At 36.1% G+C, this 20,857-nt stretch overlaps 1 protein-coding gene across 6 annotated transcripts in view; it reads left to right on the forward strand.

Annotated features, from left to right (window-relative positions):
* Positions 1–4,117: 4,117 nt before the first annotated feature.
* Positions 4,118–20,857, forward strand: part of NAV3 (neuron navigator 3) — a 464,771-nt gene continuing 448,031 nt past the window's right edge. For 3 of the 6 annotated variants that reach the window (XM_087934487.1, XM_087934488.1, XM_087934494.1), the window contains exon 1: positions 4,167–4,406. The gene's annotated coding sequence lies outside the window, so the exon portion shown is untranslated. Of the gene's footprint in view, positions 4,407–20,857 lie in introns of all 6 variants that reach the window. The other 3 variants (XM_087934496.1, XM_087934492.1, XM_087934491.1) reach the window with 2 other exon arrangements.

Consider the following 20,857-nt stretch of genomic DNA (forward strand, 5'->3'; position numbering starts at 1 on the left):
TTTACTTAGCAGTGTATAATGACAGCATCCTCACTTCTACTGATGATTACATATTTGATTTAGACTAAATCAAAATATAATGTATATGTATATAACAAGAGACTTGGGAAAAATCTTTCCCCTTTAGGGCCAAACTAGAGAAAATATTGTGTTCTTGCATTACCCGTACAAGATATTTTTCCTCCAAAATACTTTGCATCAAATTGATCGGCATTCCCTAAGGCAAGAGTTGCTGCAAAGGATTTTAGATTATTACTTTGTTTGGCAAAATTAGCTGGAGATTATGAGAACTATAGCCAAACATATCTGGAAGGCACCATATTGGGGAAATCTGAGTAAAAGTGATTCATATCATTCTTCTCCCCGCTATTGTTCTGGAGAAAATCAATCTTTTGAAACTGTTATTTTCATTGTAGGATAACTCACAACCAATGTATTTTGCATACAAATGTGCAGATAAAACATAAATGCTTTTAAGATCCTATGAAATTCCTGCATATTATATTAATTTATTTTGCAATTTTTATAACTAAATGAGATCAAAGGTTCTGGGTAGGCTATAACACCTTAAACATAACAGCAACAATACCCATAAATCATGTTGCAGAGAAAGCAACAGAAGGAATCAATTAGCAAAAAATCAACCCTCCTCCAAAATGTCATTAATAAACTAGCTAGGCTTGAAGATCTTTTAAAAAAACATAAGTGAGGGAACTTTCTGCACCTCTGGTGGGAAAGCAATCCAAAATGTGGTGTCAATGCAAAGAAAGATATGTCATGATAAAGAAGGAAGGAAGGGAGGGAGGGAGGGAGGTGTCAGCTGCCCCTCTCCATTTTCACTAGCAACTGCCATAACTGGGGGAATTTGGGAGAGGAAGAGTGCTGGAGCTATGAAAGAATGCTGTGGGAAATTGAGGAGTATGAACACTAACAGAAACCGGAGGTGCCAGACTCAGCCATCTTCCTGCTTTCAAGGACACCAGCCCTGGGAAAGGAATTTACAGTGGCTCCTGAGGCTCCAGGTTCTCAAAAGATCCAAACAGAACCTGATTGGAATACTCTCACAAGGTAAGTAAGAGTAAGATGTAATGGTAAAGGAATAAGTAAATACATATACTGAAAAATGTGAGGAGATGCAAAAGATGTTGTTGATAACAATGTATAAAGTTTTATTTTGTGTTATTTTGTGTTTTTGGAATTTGGAAACTTAATAAAATTTATTTTTTAAAAAGGGAATACTCTCACGGGGGGAGGATTTTGGACATTGGGGATTGCTCTCAATATATGATTTTCACATGGTTTTTCTTCAGAGCTTGCTTTGCTAGGCTACGCTCAGCATCTCTAGTAAAAGTACCCTTTCTCCAAACGTGGTATTCAGCAGGTTCTGACCAGTTCTGTAGAACTGGTAGTGGAAATTTTGAGTGATTTGGAGAACCGGTAAATAGCACCTCTGACTGGAGATTTTACAGTATCTTTCCCCTCCCATGTCCACCAAGCCATGGTTACAGAACTGGTAGTAAAAATATTTGAATCCTACCACTGCTTTTCTCTAACAGCTATGGAGTCAAGGGTTGTTATTTCCTAGGGAACAAACTGTGGCCAGTCTGACAGAAGGAAGGATTCTGGGAAAGTGACACTTAGGGTATATTGTTTTAGTTGGAAATAAAGCTACCAGTATTAGCTTTATTTCCAACTAAAACAATATACATTGTGTCACTTTCCCAGAATTGAATCTCCCAGTTCAATAAAGTCATACTGAAATCTTCCCTCCCTCCCTCTCATTTTAAGAAATCATATTTATCATGAAATTAGTAGAATCAGTAGAACAACTAGACAGAAGGACAGTTTTTTCCCCCTGAACACCATCACTCTGCTAAACAAATTATTCACTCAACACTGTCCAACTATTTACAAAGTCTGCATTACTATTACTATTAATCTTCTCATCACTCCTTATCACCCATCCCCTCCCACTTGTGACTGTATGATTGTAACTTTGTCGCTGTGTCCTTACGATTTATATTGACTGTTTCCTAGTATGATTTGATTGCTTATTGTACCTTATGACTATCATTAAGTGTTGTACCTTATGATTTTTGACTCTTGATGAATGTATCTTTTCTTTTATGTACACTGAGAGTATTTACACCAAGACAAATTCCTTGTGTGTCCAATCACACTTGGCCAAGAAATAATTCTATTCTATTCTATTCTATTCTATTCTATTCTATTCTATTCTATTCTATTCTATTCTATTCTATTCTATTCTATTCTATTCTATTTCTGTTCTATTCTGTTCTATCAGAACTGCAAATATCATTCATAAGACCTCTCTCACACATGCCTAGTTTGTGTATATATTAATTAACAACTTCTTCTGAAACTGTCTTCATGATTTAAACAGTTTTTGTCAGATTATTTCTCAATTAATAGTTCATAAGAACACTTAATCGATCTGTTGGCAGTCTTAATTTTGATCTGTTGGCAATCTTATTATAACCTGTAATTATCACAGGAGCTTTGTTTTGCAAAAAGATAGCTATTTTGGTCTTCAGATGTCTTTTTTTCCATTCTGATGTTTAGAAAAAATGAATTTCATGTGAGCTTGGCAAAACAATAATTTATAATCAAACTCAATAACCAAGCCCACAACCATAAACATGCATACTAATTAAAAAAATTAACCACATGAAAGAAGTAAAGAGTATCAAGAGTTCATCATTTCCAATTTCTTTGTCTTCTTCAGATATGCATTGGCAATGCTGTTTTTGTGATGGTTGAAATTGTAACACATCTGTAAGTAATAGTTTTTGGGAAAAGTTCCTTCCTACCATGAATGAAGAACAAATAAAAAAGGAACAGAAAAAAATAGACCTCCAATCTTTAAGTCACCTTTCTCTAATCTGGTCCCCTTCAGGATGATAAATCCCATGGCTTCTGGCACTATGATGGGAGTTATCCAATATATCTGGAGAATACCTAGTTGGATACCTCTTCTGCACCAAGATACCTCAGCTCTGTTTTTGATCATTTCATTTTTTTCAACTACTTCATCGACTTCAGCTGCTTCTGAAATATTTCTTCTAGCTTTAATTGCACAACACACTAAGGCATAAACTTTATATAATGAAACATGGCACAAATGGAACCATTCAACTCAGTTTCACACTACTTTATAAGCACTCAAAAGAGTTTTCACGTTCCATTTCTTTAACCCAGTGCTATAAACAACAATGTACAGCAACCAGTTTAAAGGGATTCAAAACAGTAGGGTTCGCTTCATATGGTAAGCATGGAATCTTGGCTCAAAAATGGTGTTATTTAATTTTTAATTTTTTTCTTCACTCTATGTTTTTTCCACACTAAAGAAAAGTGTGCTTTTTACTTTTACTTTTTACTACTTTTTACTACTCTAAAGAATTGACCCGGTGATCCCCATGCTAGCAACAGCTTCATCTGCTACAGTTCTACAAACAAGTATTCTGTATTGCTTATCTCAAATATGCAAATTCTGCATAATGCTGTTTTTTCTCATTAAAAAAAGGCTTTGTGTGATTTCCTTATATATTTCCTTTCTCCTGGGACTGTTTTGATGCCATACTTTTTGGCCTTCAAACCTTAGCATTGTATTTAAGGGGAAAAACCCCCTCACAGAGATTAACAGAAATACTTCCTCTTCTTTTCCTGTTTTACTGTACAGAACATGCAAAAGGCCAACCCTTTCGAGTTTTGATTAAAACAGTGGTTCTGTTTACATAATGTGTCAAACTATAGTTTAATAATAGTTTTATGTCTCAGCAGGCTGCATTTCCATCCCCTGAATGTTACTGTGTAACAATTCATAACAATGCGTTAGGGTTAGCTCATAGTGCCTGAAATGGAATACTAATTGATAAACATAATATATTCCTAATCTATAGCCTTTTTGAACTGTTTCTTTTCTTAACTTCCCCAGTTACTGTTACTACTGATTTTTTTTTTAAAGGTAAGAGGGGGACCCTGGTAGGCGCTTCCCCTTTAAATTCCAGTTATGTGACTAGGAAACAGCTCCTTTTATTGCAAAGCATTGGGCTGGGGCTGCTGGTGTGAGATTGTCCTTTTACTTCCTGGCTCTGGCAGCAAGGAGAAGATCTGATCGCCTGCTGAGTCCTCTGGGGGAGGAAGGCAGGCAGGCAGGCAGGGTGACTCCATCACTCAGAGCACAACCATCCATCCATCTATCTGAGTCTGGGCTTGTACTGACTCCTGATCACTGGCTCCTTGGATGAGTATCCTTCGTGGCCGTGGGAGAAAGATAAAGGTGGCTTGTTTCTAATCTTCCTGAAGAGGATTTCCATAGTAACCTGATGAAGTCGTGCAGTTTAGCTGAGGATTTTTCTTAACACTTCTAGGATGATATCTGATAGGTAAGGCTCCTGGCTAACCCTTGGACCTTTTGCATCTGAGTGTTTATAAATATGAATCTCTCTCTTTCTTTCTCTCTCAATTGCCACTGATGACTCAAAGTTCTGTTGTTAAAAAAATAGGCTCATTTTCCATTTGTTTTACCTATATTAAATAAATGATGTAATTTCCTGGAGTCAAACTAGCTCTTAACCCTTTATTATTATCAACGTTTTAATTGATGGCAGCAGCCAGATTGCTCTCTCTCCCTCTCTTTCTGTGTATGTGCAGTAAGGTATATTCGCGTACCTCTTTTTAAAAGCTTCTGTTCTTTCGTTATTGTCTTCCAAGAGAATGATGTTGGCGAGCATCATTTCATTGCGGTGGCAGTGGATGCTAAGCGTTGTGTTCTGTGGTGGCAGGAGTAGATTGTGGACTAGCGACTTTGGAGACTCCAGAGGCTTTGGCCAAGAGGCAGCATTCTTGGCCCAGGGCAGCCTTTGCAGGTTTGGATGGATAAGAGGTGGCCAGGGGCTGTCTGGCAGATGAAAGCATAGCGCTTCCTTACCTTCTTTGTTTGTCCCTTCCTAGATATATCTTCCCTCCGCCCCATTTTCCAGTTTTTCTTCTCTCTTCTCCCGCCCCCTGGTTTGTTTGCCGGTTTCTTCTTTCCCCTCTTTCTCCTTTTGTTTTTTTTGGGGGTGGGTGGGTGGGAGGGAAGGGTGGAAGAGAGAAGCCCTGGGAATGGAAAATGCGTGGTTTAGTTCGCCTTAAAACCCTGCGATTCTGGCGACCCCCCCCCGCAAACGCGAACATGCATCCCCAGTCTTTTCTCTCGCTCCCCCTTGCCCCTGTTATAGCTGGCGTGCGGTTGACAATCGGCACGCTTTCTTTTTTCGCCACTTTATTGATCTTTTCTCAGGGTTGTGTAGGTGCAAATGCGCGTTATGCCTCCTCTCCCCCCTCCCGCGCCTTGACAGATGAGACAATGTTGTAACGATCAGCGTTTTCTCGGCGAGGCGGATGGCATCTAAATCTCCCCAAAGCGATCGTTTAAAAGGAATTAACGTTTCTTCTTGTAAGACAAGAGACTGGCAGCGTTAGGGGCGTGTGAGCTGGAGAAACCGGCGGCTAAGGGTGGCAGCGGTGGAGGAGCGGCCAAGCAAGAAGCTGACAGTTTGTGGGTTTGTGTGCATGTTTTTGGGGTGGGGAAAATTTCGCCTGGGTAAAGTGGCGGGGGGGGGGTGGAACTGGGAGGGGGCGAAAGTAGAAGAAAGCAGCCTGTTGTTAATTGCCTAGGTTACAGTTCCTGCATCCCTTGCGTGAGCTCCTCCGAGTCCTAGCGCCTGCCAAGTTTCTAGGTGGTTACATCAGGTGACAGTAGAGCCTTCGATCTTACTTTGAGCGAGCGGTCTGATGCTGAGAAGAGCCGGGGGCGTGGTCGTGGGAGAATTTAAAGACTCCAAAGTCGCCGGGCAGCTTAAAACAATAAGCAAGCTTATGCTGACTGTCAGAAACGGGGCGGGTGTTCACATTCACAACAGTTGGTGCCCTCAGAGTCAACACGCACAGCTGGGCAATCCCTTTATTTGGGCTAAGCCAAAAGGACACCAGAGAGGGGACAAGCTTTTGAATTCTCCATACTCTTCATCGGGCAAGGTGCTACCCAGCGCCAGGGACCGGGAAGAAGCCAGAGAAAAACTGGGCTAGGCCAAATATCACTTAGAGCCATGAGATCTGCAGTTCAAATACAGCCTCAAGATGGAGACTGTGGACTGAATGCATTTGTGCAGGGTAGGTGTAACTAGTGTCACGTTTCACTTTTGCTTCAGGAACAAAGAAAATTGTTGACTCCCTCCAGTTCTGCAGATTTCAAAGCCATTAGTTCCTAATCTGGTTCCCCACCACTAGCCAAACATAAAGATTCCTGGCCTGACAGAGAATAGAAAAAAAGAAGAAAAAATTATTAGCCTTTGAGATGCTGTAAAGTTCTTATTTGTGAAAGAGGCTGCTACCACTTCAAAGGGCTTTCAGATAAAGATAAAAAGTGTTCTAGAATTTATTCGTTTTTTCTCTCAAGGATCTTGTACTGGTTTTACCAAAAGGTCAAGTTCTTTGCATTATTTTGTTCTATAGAATAGGTCTGTCTTTTTAAGATTTTCAGTCAATTTCTTCCTGCCAGGCAATTGTTTATGTACAGAGGTCCTGCCAAGTAAAAGCTGTTCTCTCAGTATCAAGTAAATGTGTTTGACTCTTCTGTTTATTTGTAAATTATATGAGCCTGATCTGATTCCATGGGAGCACCTTTCTAGTCAAGACTCAGGAGGATGCTATGTTTCCTCCTGAATTATTCTTTTGCTCCCTCTGTATCCTTTGGATAAGCTCTTTCATTCATGAAATGACTTGTAAAAGAACAATGATTAGAATTAAAATTGGTTAACAGTAGATGAATTGCCTTTAAATGAAAATGACTTTCAGTAAATCAGAACTTTTTTTCCCTAGGTAAGTGTTCTTAAGGTTTCAGGCTCATGTCTAAAATAACATGTGTAACATAGCATGTGTAATTTTAAAGGTCCATTTTATGTTGAGCAACAAGTTTGATTGTTCTGCAAATAATGACTCTTAGGGCATTCATAAGCAAAAATATTTCCAGAGTTGGAACATAAACATACAGACCCATTTTGTGTATTTCTTTTTGCAGCAAGTGCTGATGAGCTTGGCAGAAGGAGGAAATAGCCTTGTAAAAGAATAAGGGAGGGGCATAAACTGATGGCAGAGCAGAAAAGTTGAAAATGCCCAATTGTGATCCTACAAAGACTGATAAAAAAGAAAAAGAAATGTTAATATAAACAGGCCAAGATATTGATTCTAATTTAAACATATGTTAGGAAGGGAGCAGTAAGGGTTCTTAGAATTAAATACATTTATTTGGTGAGAAATGAGCTTTTGTTAACATTCCTGTCTAAGGCTTTTCAATACACTTATTTGATACTTCATCTTATATATCTATTGAAGTATTGTTATTAATTATTTGAATTAATATGTGTGTCTTAAGAAAATAGAATTGTTGCATAAACAGAAAATGGAAAATGGAAATTTTACAGTATCCTTCTCCTGCCATGCCCACCAAGCCATACCACATCCACCAAGGCATGCCCCCAGAACCGGTAGTATTTTTTTTTTAATTCCACCACTGCATGGAATGTATATCCTCCATATCAGAAGCTAACTATTGTAGCAATAGCAATAGCACTTAGATTTATACCTCACCGAATAGTACTTTACAGCACTTTGAGCTGTTTATAGAGTAAGCATATTGCCCCAAACAATCTGGATCCTCATTTTACCAACCTGGGAAGGATGGAAGGCTGAGTCAATCTGGAGTCCCATCAAGAACAAACTCCAGACTGTAGACAAAGTTTGTCTGCAATACTGCATTCTAACCACTGCAGTGCCAGGGCTCATAATTAAACATTCTGTCACTGGTTATATTCTTCATATTTGAATACTTTGCCAAGGAGACTTCTTGAAAATCATTAAAACCTCATTCCCACCTCACTCCAGGGGAAGGTTACTGCAAAATCCCATTTCCTTCCCACCCCTCTAACCTGCTTTCCAGCTCTGTTCTCCCGTACAGGGCAACAAAAGAAGACTCAGTCGATCAACTGGGACTCGGGAGGCAGAGAATAGATGGGGGCGTGGCCAGTTGCTGGTTCTCTGAATTACTTAAAATTTCTGCTACCGGTTCTCCAGAACTCATCAGAACCTGCTGAATACCACCTCTGATTCCATAATCATTTGAGAACAAGGCAAACGAAGAAGCTGACTTTCATTCAGTTATTTCTTTTGGTTAAACTGAAAACCTAGTCCAAAAAGAGTATTGCTTTTGAATAACTTCCTATAGGTAAAACTTTATGTGCATTGTCATTACTGTGCATGTCATCATTGTCAATGATCTTTGTGTATCTTTATCAGCTACTGCATTGTTGCAACAAGACAGTAACATCAATGAATTTATGTTTTTCTACTGAACTGGTGGCTGTTATATTCTAAAGAAAGTTACGTTACATGACATCAAAATGGTAACATGCATCATGATGTTATCAAATAAATGACTCATTTATGTACTTGCATCAAGACTAACGAAAGTACATAAGTATCATTATACTCAGGTTGTATGCTTATTACAATGACCCCTTGTTATCAAGTCAAATTTTATCATCAAGCACTGACTCAGACTTTTAAAAAGTATGTAATATGGATTACAATGTAATATGAATGATAAAATGACCTCTTACAATGACCACCACAAAGTGATTCAAACTGAATTTGCTTAGTCAACTCTTTATTATATATTATAGAATATTATTCATTTATTAATATTATGTTATCTTTATGTTACTCTATTCTGAGGGATGACATAAAAGGGGTGTTTTTACAATATTTAATAATCAAACCATATCATTTCCCCAATTATAAAAGAAATATATGTTTCAACAACGAATTACACATTACAATATGACCTCATAGAACCATTCTGTTTAGTACTTCCATTGAATCTATTCTTCAATCTAGAAGTTTACATTTGGGTTTATAATTTCTTTATAGCTGCACATTATTCTCTTCTTTGTTATATTATCAACCAATTATAGCTATTATTTCTCATAGATCAATTAATTCCAAATATTATGTACATAGTTTGATGTTAACTTTGTCTTTAAATCATTATTGTCTTCCCATAAAAATACAGATATAAAACAACATGAGGTAGCCAAGAATCTAGTCCTAAGCATGTATGCTAAAGATTTTTGATATTTATTGTTTTTCTAGCATTAATAAATTGAGTGATGGTGAGATGTGTTGTGATGTATGTTAAACACGAATAAGAACTGTATTATTAATGTCATCTTAGATCATAAGGCATATGCCTGACATTCTTTAAAACATGACACTGCTGATATATTAAAATAAGATATTCCAACCTTTCATTTCAAAATGCTTGTAAATTATCAATATTTATTGATTTTCCTCTGCTGTTTATATAATTTTACTAGAGATATAAAACCTGTGATATGCCTGATGATTCTAAAGCAACATAAATGGTGACAAGTTGCCAAATAATCAAGTCCCAGGTTGATGCAACTTAACATAAATTAGAAGTCTGAACCTGTGCCTCTCCACTTGTTAAACTTGCTGGCTGAGCTGGCTGAGATGGTGGAATTTTAGAATATAGTTTTACTGGGATTGCTAGGTTTAAAAATAGTTGAAAGGTAATTTTTCACTCTTAATGTTCATATACATCTTATTGTTTAGCCCAGATGTAATTGCATGGGATAATTTTATTTCAAAGTTTCATAAAAAATTGGGCAAGTAAATATTCACAATGGAAGTAATGCTGTGGCCTACTGTTGTATGCATCTATGAACAAAGAAAAAAAGCCTTGTTGACCCAAACATAAGGGATTTCAAGGGCAATAGAAAGAGAAGCATCTATAATGTCAAACTGATGGAATTTTACTAATAAAGGTAAGCAATTAGATGTGGCTGTCAGGAGACTCACATACTTGCCTGACTTTGGATATTTACAGAGAAGACTATTAGACTAGGGTAAAGCATATTTAGCAAGAGATCGTGCAGCATAAGTTGTATCTGTATATAGTTTTATATGTTTTATTTATTCATTTTATTTTGTCAAGCAGTTATTAGATAACAGATACAAGTAAAAACGTAGTTATGGATACATGGATACATATAAGAAAAATAAAAGAAACAATAGGAAAGGGACAGTAGGCATGTTGGTGCACTTTTGCACTCCCCCTACAGACCTCTTAGGAAAGGGGTGAGGTCAATAGTAGATAGTCTAAGGTTAAAGTTTTTGAGGTTTGGGGAAGAAACCACAGTCAGGTAGAGTATTCCAGACACTGACCACTCTGTTGCTGAAGTCGTATTTCCTGCAATCAAGTTTGGTGCAGTTTACTTTGAGTTTGTATCTATCGTGTGCTCTTGTATTGTTGTGGTTGAAGCTGAAGTATTCACTGACAGGTAGGACATTGTAATATATACAGAGGTGGTATTCAGCAGATTCTGACCAGTTCTGGAGAACCAGTAGTGGAAATTTTGAGTATTTCAGAGAACCGGCAAATACCATCTCAGACTGGAGATTTTACAGTATCTTTCCCCTGCCACACCTTCTAAGCCACGCCCACAGAACCGGTAGTAAAAAAAAATTGAATCCTACCACTGAATATATAATTTTAGGTACTATATTTAGATTGGACCGAAGGTGGCGTAGTTCCAGGTTGTCTAGGTCTAAAATTTCAAGTCAGATGTCATAAGCTATTCTGCTATGAGTAGAGGAGTGGAAAACTCTTCTTGTGAAATATTTCTGGACTTTCTCAACTGTATTAATATCAGATAGGTAATGCGGGTTCCAGACTGATGAGCTGTATTTATATGTATACAATATGCAATGGTCTTAGATCCTGAGTTAGGCAATATGTTATTGGTTTAATTATTTTAAACCTACCCTTACTCCAAGAACCTCAGGGCAGCCTATATGTTCCTCTCACTTTTGCTTAATAATAGTTGCTCTGGAAATTGGTTTAGCTGGGTTTGCACTTTGTCCCTTCACAGTATTATACTTTCTTTTGTTTTGATTTATTCTACTGTATGGATCCAGCAACTGTGGTATATGGCTTAATATGTTTGTAAATAAACTAATAAACTGCACTGAATGTCTGAGCATCATGTATGAACTCATCTAGAGACCATGATAAAAGTACTTAATACAGGTAAGAAGCTGGAAGTTATGGGACTTAGTTTGAGGTTCATACCGAGAAATCAGGTGAATATGGAAGAAGGGGCAATATTTTCAGAATGAAATTTGTAGGTTTTTCTAAAGGTGAAAAATAACCTAACTTTTTAAGCAACTTTTCAGATTAAAACAATTATAAGACAAATGAGACTTCCTTCATACTTTGTTCATGCTCTTAAGCAATAGTGCTTTAGTTGATGTCCATAGGGCTAACTTTACAGCTATATAATACTGAACGGATAAAAAGTTGAGGCTTCTAAGTCTTCAATAATAACACTAATATTTCTTGGAATGCAAAATCTGGATGACCTCTAGATCATAGCCACAATATATTAAAAAGTCTTTCTGATACCATGTAGTGGTATTTCAGCTTTTTGCAGCTTGATATGGTAGCTGTGTCACTGAGCCATTGGATGTACTACTGCACATGAAATGCATATCTGTGTTGGAACAAAAAGCCTATGTTTCTCAAAGTATCAGTGAAGGAGTGTAGTAAGATATCAGCATAGCAGTATTGCATGTAACTATATTTTTAACTGAATATCCATGTTTTTGTTTGGCCTCATTTACTATTTATTTAACATCTAACCCGCAGGGTCTCAGCAAGCTAGCTTATAATAGTTAACATTATAGAAGAAGAACATGGGGAAAATCATTGACTAAGCATGAATATTATGAATATTATGAAGCAATTTATTTTAAACTAATCTAATTAGGTATAAATGGGATGTGTGTTTGGTTAGAAATCTGCTTAGGAACTTATATTCCGAAAGTGAATGATATGTATTCTAAAGTCATTCTGTTCTATTCCATTGACCTTTTCACATATATTTTATATCTTTAAAATAGTCTTGAAATAATTTACAATTGTCCAGATAAAATATGGGAAACTTATATTGCACCTAAATATGTGTAACTTCATGCTTACTGTTGATTTGCAATGAATCAACTGTTTATTTCCCTTCTCTTCACTATTCCAGTAAATATTAGAAATGCTAATACTTGGTATACCCACATGTATCAAGACATATGAAACCAATAATTTAATGGCTTCTTTCAGGGTGTTTCTAGACAACCCATGGCCCATTGGGTCATTGTTTTAGTGGCATCATTGTTGCAAACCCTCCTCATGTACCTTTGTGCTTGCTTGTGTACCCTCTACAATCCATGATATCCTCTCAGATATCATCCTGATCCTTGCTGCACTTCTTGGGAATCCCCTTTGCATGTGGGAAGCTGGCAGGGAGTGTCAGAAATCACAATCAAGTTTAGATTCCCTGCCAGCTTTCTCATTGACTCATGGAAAGCTGTAGGGACTATTGGAAATGACAGTCACATGACTATAGTAGTATGATGGTGTGTCAATACTGAAGCACCTACAATTTTTCCAAATTTCAATGTCACATGTATAATGGCTTCCAGATGGATGCATTCTGTAAGTCCATTTGATTAACAGATTAATAGTGTTGGAAGGGACCTTATAGGTTTTCTACTCCAACCCCCCCCCCCCCCGTCCAAGTAGGAGACCTTACTTGAGATACCTGGTTCAAAAATGGTTACTCTATGATGCATTGTTTCACCCAATTGAAGCTTACAGACACAAACAGAACTATAACTTTTAGTAGAATATAGATTTGTCATGGATGAATTAAGCTGGGGAATATCTTTTAGAATAACACAATTTCTAACTTTCCCCCCTGTATCTATGTGAAAGTCTGAAACTCTGATACTAATTTTTTAGTAAGGAGGTCACTTTTTGATCAAAGGAACACTAGGCCATTTAAATGCTGATATAGTTTTGGTAATACAAGAATAGCTTATGGCTATAAACATGTTAATGTATAATAACCACCCTCACTTTGTATGTGGGGACATTAACTCCTAATTCTCAGCAGCATTTCAGGTAGAAAATTCTGAAAACTGAAGTCCACACATTTGGTAAGTTTCTAGATTGACAAAGGCTGGAATATATTATTTAATTTATTGGGGTTTTTTTGTTAGTTCACCTATTATAATAATACGTGCCCACATTTTCCAAGGCAAGTGTATTAATATATTTGATGTATTTTTTTTAAAAAGAAATCCACTAATCTTTTCACTATCTGCAGAGTTAGCATTAGAGTTGTACTGCAGTACCAGTCAAGTGAGATTTGGCCATATATTCCTGTCCATCTTTATGAATATATAGTGAATCTCTTCTGTAATGTCAGCTTTGATAACTTAGTCCAGGAGACACAAGCTGCTGCCTTGATAACAAGATTGACCAGTATCTCTGTAAACAGATTATCCAGATATTTTCTGGATTAGATGACCAATCATTGTATTTGTTAGTAAAAATATATCGAGATAATTTTGAACCTTCTTAATGGAAATTGATATTATTTAGTTTCTGTGAAGCAGATGTGGTATTCAGTAGGTTCGGACCAGTTCTGGAGAACTGGTAGCAGAAATTTGGAGTAGTTCAGAGAACTGGTAAATACCACCTCTGACTGGAGATTTTTCAGTGTCCTTCCCCTGCCACGCCCACCAAGCCACACCCACAGAACTGGTAGTAAAACAATGTAATTCCACCACTGCTGTGAAGGACCATGCATAGGTACCATCATTACATTAAAAGTTATTTCTTCTCAGATATCATCATGCTGAAGCTGCTGTTGAAAGCATGGAAAAGACTGATTAGTCATTGAACAAATAAGCGCAGTTCTGTTTAAAAGAGAGGAAAGGCATTTTTAATTTGTAAGTCTGCAGGAGATTAATTTTGCTTATAAGTGAATCATATGCGCAAACTATACTAATCATGAGCAATATTGAGCTATTTCCAGAAGTCTTTAGTTACAAGAATACTTAGGTACTCCTATATAAACACACTGGAGGTTTTTTAAAAAAATCATATGTACCAATAAAAATAGGAGGAGTTCAGACAGATAAAGAGGGAAAACGATTCTGAATGTGCAAAAGTTTGCACTGAAAGTCAGGGTAGATTTTTGTAGCGGGGATATAGTAATCAGAAAAAAGCATGGTGAGAGCTATTGTTTTCAGTGTTTCTCTTATTTTTCATTACATTATACAGTATATATTAGCAGATGTTTGCACTTAGTCATCCGTGAACATTAATGACATTATACTGGTGCCTTTTTGCTTTTTATTTTCCTTATGTTTGTGTCACCATTCTTGAATTCTTGAATTCACCATTGGTGAAGCTCACAAAAATCTATGCTATGCTATACTATTAACACTGTATCTCTGTCTGAGAAAGATAAATAATATTAAATGTGAATATTCTGATGGCAAAAGTCCTCTTCTGATCAATATTTATACTACATTTTTTCTTCTTCTTTTATCTGACTATAATACTTCTTATAAATGATTCCAAAATATTTGGCACAGTATTAGGATATTGCACTATTAGATCTTTTATTATTGTTAATGTTCCATTTTCCATAAAAGGGGAATAAAGTCACTGGACTGAATTTTTCTTTCTGTGTGAAGTGAAGAAGCTATCTCAGATTGAAGAATAATTGTGAGTTCCTTTGATGCAAAATATTTATGGATTACCATCCTCCCTGTAATTTGGTTTATCATCATCATAATCCATGTGAATTCCAGTAGTTTACAAAGCTAGCCTGTTCCCCCAAAGACCAAGGAAAAAAGATGATGTTAAAACATCATTCATCAACCAGTCCACCAAAATTCTATCTAGCAACAAGAAAGAAGAGAATCCTATCCAGATTTAAGGAGAGAGATATATTAGGTTGGTGCTACCAAATTTGAACAAGAGTGTAAGGTAATTTTATCAACTGCATCTTTCAGCCATTTTTAATTATATGGATATTGTATTTGGGAACTATAGACATTTTTCTTCAAGCAGGTAGTAGAGAACATTTACGTTTATGTTGCCATACTTGTTCTTTTAAGTTGGCCTCTTAGGCAATGTTGTGGTTCCTCTATCATTACAATTTAAAGTTAATGATGCTGAGCTTCCTGTTGAAATGATGAAAATATTGTGACATAGCACAAGGAAAAGCTTTCTACTCTGAGGTTAAAACTCTAATCTAGAATTCAGCAGCTTCCCTCAGGTGTATCTTCAGTACAAAAATAATACTAAATATAGTCAGATGTGTTTAATGCAGTAATAGTAAAACATTGCATTTAAAATTACTGAGAGAAGGCATAGAATACCATAATTAAACATTCAGTTCCTTCTGATTCACAGGGCTAAACACATTGGCCAGAATAGAAGTGCCATCTTAAGGATACAACCTCTCCCCACTCATTGTGAAGATATTAAAACACAAATACAAAACAGAATATTTCTATGAGTGATTGTACTGTATGTAATCTTTACATATGTATCTTTTTCTGGGACGTTATGTCTGCTTGTCACAGCTGATCACAATTCTGGAAAAAGATCTGTTTTGTTTTAAACATTGTTAACAGGTATTATATAAACACCTGCTTGAAATATCTTGTTCCCTCTGAATTCAAAGTACTACACAGCCCTAATGTATGCATATATACATTCATTTTACCCTTGAATAATGGGTAAACCAATGATAAACAAAGGCTTATATACCAATGTTATTGTTTGCACAGAAATATTTGGTCCAGACACCAAACCGTGCAAATTATTCTCATCAGTATGTGCTTCTGGTAAATCTTCTCATATCTTACATGATTTAAAAAATAGTTTACGTGTAGGAATGCATCTTTTTGTTGCTCATTTACAGGGCTGTCTCATTTCTCAGTGTTATTGAATTTTGCATAGCTAAAATGGATCAGAAAATCTTTTAGCCGTTTTTCTAATGTTCTGTTTTCCCTCTATCTTTGGAAGATGGTAGAACAACATAACTTTATTGGAAGGTTTCTTTCATCCCAATCCTCTGCTATACCAAGAGTTTGGCTACTATTTGGAATATTGAGAATTGGGTCTGTAGCTAGAAAGAAGGGAAAGGATTGCCCAAATTCTTATAAGTAAATCTGATGTGTGATTAAAATGTGGCGATAAATTTGAAAATCCAATAACTCTAATTTATAATTGTAGATTATGCATATTAATTTTATTGAGAGTGCAGTAATGTATCTTTTTTAATGTGCTCACTTCTACTTTGGTCCCCCTCTAGTCCTGAGTATTTATTTGAAGAAACATAATTACATTCCTTTTCTTCAGGTGAAGGTTGTAGACTTTGGATTTTTTTTTAAAGTTCAGAAATAATATTTGTGGGGGTAACAGATGGAGTTTGTATAACCATAAGCAACAAGAAACACTTTGCTTGTAGTACCAGAATTTTCTAATCAGAAACTAAAATTGGTTGGAGCTTTGCTACACTGTGTGTGTCCAGTCTTTGGAGCTCAAAGAACTCTCACAAATGCATGTCTCTGAAACTGCATATTTTATAAAACAATTTGAATGTCTTTGTTTTTTTTCTTAAGTAGCATTCCCTAGTCATATTTTCCTTGTGTATGAGGCAAGAACTAAAGCAAATGTTCATCTGAATATAAAAGTAGTATGCTTTAGTTTATAATGGCATGAATCCAAATTTTCTACATATATCATTTAAAGTTTAAACAATGTTCTACTGTAGATATTGTTTTTGTTCAAAGTTTGTTGGAGTTGCATTTGTTAAACTTAAGTCAGTTTTGATTAAGGTGATTATAATTTACTTTCAAAAGGTGTGCTGTGCTAGGGAAACAATATAAATTATTTTCCATTTATATGAATGAAATTCCCATTATTTCTCACTTTTTTCTATCTCCCTCAATTATTACTCAATTAAGAACAGGATTTTTTTTAAAAAAAAATTGATCTAAGTATTTGATTTTGAGAAACAGCAAGAATCTTAGTTTTTAGCCACAAAACAGCCCTGCGCCAGTATATTTATTGTATGTGCTGATTTTTTTTCATAAATTAGCAATATTGGTAAATTTTGCTTTAATATAATTGGATTTCTGTACGTTTGTATCATCATTTTTTAAATTGATGGGCAAAGTTTTCTGAAAATAAATGCTATACATCTCAAAATTAATAGAATTGTCAGAATTGTTGGTCTTCACTCTGGCTTTATCATTTGCATTTCTTCATCTTAGTAACTTTGTTCTGCTCTGCTCTCTTTCCCCTTATGGACTTAACCCCATGGTCAAGGTTTATACTTTTTATCAAGGTTAGTAGCAGCAAATTCTGATTAATGAGAATGTCTGGAAAACTGGTCAATGGTTTCCTTCAAAACAAGGCTTTTTGACCAAAACAAAGTATCTTCCTATAGATCTACTGTTTGTCTCTCCTAAGTTTACTTGGGCGTACATAAGTGCACCAACATGCCAACCATCCCTGTCCTATTGTTTCTTTTATTTTTCTTGTATGTATCCATTTCATGTTTTCATAACTATGTTTATTCCTATACCTACTATTTTTTAAGCGATTGACAAATCAAATCAAATCAAATAAAAATACTTTGGCCATTCTGATAAGCAGCCTCATTGTGAAAAGCATGTATCCATGGCTGAAGATGAATGTGTACGGTCAAACTAGGTATTTTGGTTGCTTATCTTACTAATTATTCAATTTAAATAATCTTGCTATTTATTCTTCCAATTTAAATTGACTTTATATGCCATGTGTTGGCAAAAATCAAAGCTGGAGGATATTTTCATTAACTTTGCAAACTGCGTAATGATTCTTCAGTGTTCTAGTACATAAAAATACAAAGTCAAAGGGAACCTTATTGATTTCAGTGAACTTTGACACTAATAAAAACAATGTTTTTCTTCATGTATACTTACGGATGATGACATTTTGCTATGGACACATTTTTAATGAACTTGAAACAAACAATACACAGAAATAGTTTTTATGTGTTGTTTCAGGATAACTGCCTGTCCCATGACTTTACTTTCCCACTTCTAAATAAATGCTTGAATGTATTTAAAGTTAAGAAAAGAGTAAGTTTGGAAGACAGTATTTACTTATTTTGTGTTTCTAGTTTGCAAGCAAATATAACACTGAAATATATAGTACCTTCCTAATTCCATTGTTAAATAAATGCTTTTACTAAAAGCTTTTCTATTATATAGTAATTGAAAATTAATCATTTTCAATGATTAAAACTTTCAAAACCATTTTTGGAGAAATGGCAACATTTTTTTTCTCTAAAATGAAATAAACATGATACTTAAGCTGATCTTGAAAGCTATAAAGATACAAGCTATTGGGGTGTTGAATATTTTTATTAATTTCATTGTGGTCATTAATCAGCACAAGAGAATTAGTATTCAAATATGTAAAATATCTAAAACCTAATTTGAATTGCCATGATGGTTCTTGAAAATACCTACAGGGAAATTTTTTGGGCTACAAGACAATATTAATTAATAAGACAATAAAGGGCGTGCATAAGTGCACAATTGTGCCTACTGTCCCTGTCCTATTGTCTCCAACTATTTGTATCTATTTCCGGTATTTATACTTATGTTTATTCTTATCTCTATTATCTTGTAAGTAATTGACAAAATAAATTAAAAAATAAGTGAAATATTAAATCAAATATGCTAAAGGCTTGCTCAGTCTACACATACTGTATATAACAGCGATGGCTAACCTATGACACGCTTGTCACTCATGACACGCCGAGGCACTTTGACTGACACGCCTGTTGGTGTGGGGAAAACCTGCACATTTAGAGGCTGCCTGTGCTCTGCTCCAATCCCTGCTCCCTGCTTGTTGCGTGAAGGCATGGTGTCACCGCTGCCACGAGATCTTTGCAGCAGAGAACCAGTTTTAACCGCCATAAACTGAGGTTTGTCAGTTTCATTACCTCAGGAACGCTACAGGAGGAAAGGAGATCCATGAGGTTCACAGCCCTGTAAGGTGGCCTTCCAATCCCCACATCCTGCACCTGCAGCCCTGAGACCAGGGAGACGAGTTTCACAGCCCTGTGTGATCACCCCAGCCCAGTCCATCATAAACATAGCAGGAGGACTGCACCACAACAACCAGACACAGTGCTCATGATAAGCAGCATCGGGTGGCTGTCCTGTAAGTGCAATTAATACTAAAATCTGCATTTCTGTCTTTGTGGCTCTCCCTTCTTCTCTCCCACTGTAAAACGCTTGGATGTCTAGTCTGCAGCATTAAGCCCCTCTCCAGCTCCTCTAAGCTTTAATTGCCTCCATAGCAGCACTTGCAGTTCTTGCTTCTCACCATCCTCACAGAGCACCATGCAAACCCTCAAAAAAAAAAAATCTCCAAAACTTTTAGCTTTTTGAACTAATAAATATAATAAATATATTAAAAATATAACTCTTTCTTTATTAGGGCTGCAAATATTACCAAATTATTGATATTTCTTGAACTGACACACGACCTGAGGAAGGCTATACTTTTTCCCGATTTTTGACACACCAAGCTGAAAAGGTTAGCCATCACTGGTATATAACATGAAGAAATTAAATTTAGCAATCTGGGTAATATACACTTAGAATAGCAGTGTAAAATAGAAAGATCACACACACACACACACATACATACACACACAAACATGCATATACAAATAAAGCAATAATGTTATCCAAAATAAATTGCTTATACTGTTGATTATTGTATCTCATTTTGTTAGTCAGAAATGGGTAATTAGAGCTTTTTGAGGTTCTGTATAAAACTGGAAATATAGAAGGACATGATTAATGGTTTCTACCTATCTTGAGCCACAAAGATATACTTGTATTGTTCTTCTGTGTTGGGCCGTGTGTTTATGAAGTGGGTGCTTTGTTTCCCCAATGTACAGACCTGCACATGGCTGCATTGTACTGCATATACCACATTGCTCAGTTTGTGTCTTGGTGTTTTCTCCTTGGGGTGGACAAGCTACTTCTGCCTTAATATATATTCTTGGGTTTGAAGTTTTAAAGTGTGGTGTGAGCTACCAGATCACTTGTATAATAATTGAATAAGAAGGGTGTGAAAATGTAGCCTTGTTTGATATGCTTGGTAGTTGAAATGGGTGCAGTGAGGTTAGTCCTTGAGAGGTACATCTTACTAAGTAATATTTCTTCATGCAATGCACAAATAAGAAACAGCAATAAATACTGGTATTACACATCTTGTTCCATAGTTTAGTCTAAGGCAAGGGTGTCAAATTTGATCATGTCACATAATGTATCATGTATTGTGACATTTTTTGCTTTTGCAGAGCCAAGGTGGGCATGGCCTGTGTGTGACCCATCTGGCCCGCAGGCTGCCAGTTCGACAGGTCTGGTCTAAGGTATGAAGTCAGCTGCTGTCTTGAGAACAGCAAAGGCTGCATAAAATGAAGCAGTATTCAGAGAGATCTATTTCTTAATAAGATATTGAAGTATAAGACATTGACCAGTTGTTGAATGACCTCCCTAAAACCAGCTTGTTCTTCCACCAATAGTCCTTATTGTTTCATTCAATATGTAACCTTCCAAGATATCCTACATAAAGTTTACTTATAATATTAAAGAGACATATAGGTTGATTATTGGCCGGATGAATCTTACTCCCTTTCTTATGCATAGACACAGTGATCAGTAGACCTGTTTTGTCAATTATATGAAAATTAATGCCAACATGGGCTCAACATGCTGCACTGTTTTTAATTAACTCAGGGGTGATAGAATCTGCACCTGCTGCCTTCCCTTCAGTTGG

Source organism: Pseudonaja textilis, chromosome 5 (assembly GCF_049901715.1).
Source record: "Pseudonaja textilis isolate UNSWEBS1 chromosome 5, rPseTex1.2, whole genome shotgun sequence".
NCBI lineage: Eukaryota > Metazoa > Chordata > Lepidosauria > Squamata > Elapidae > Pseudonaja > Pseudonaja textilis.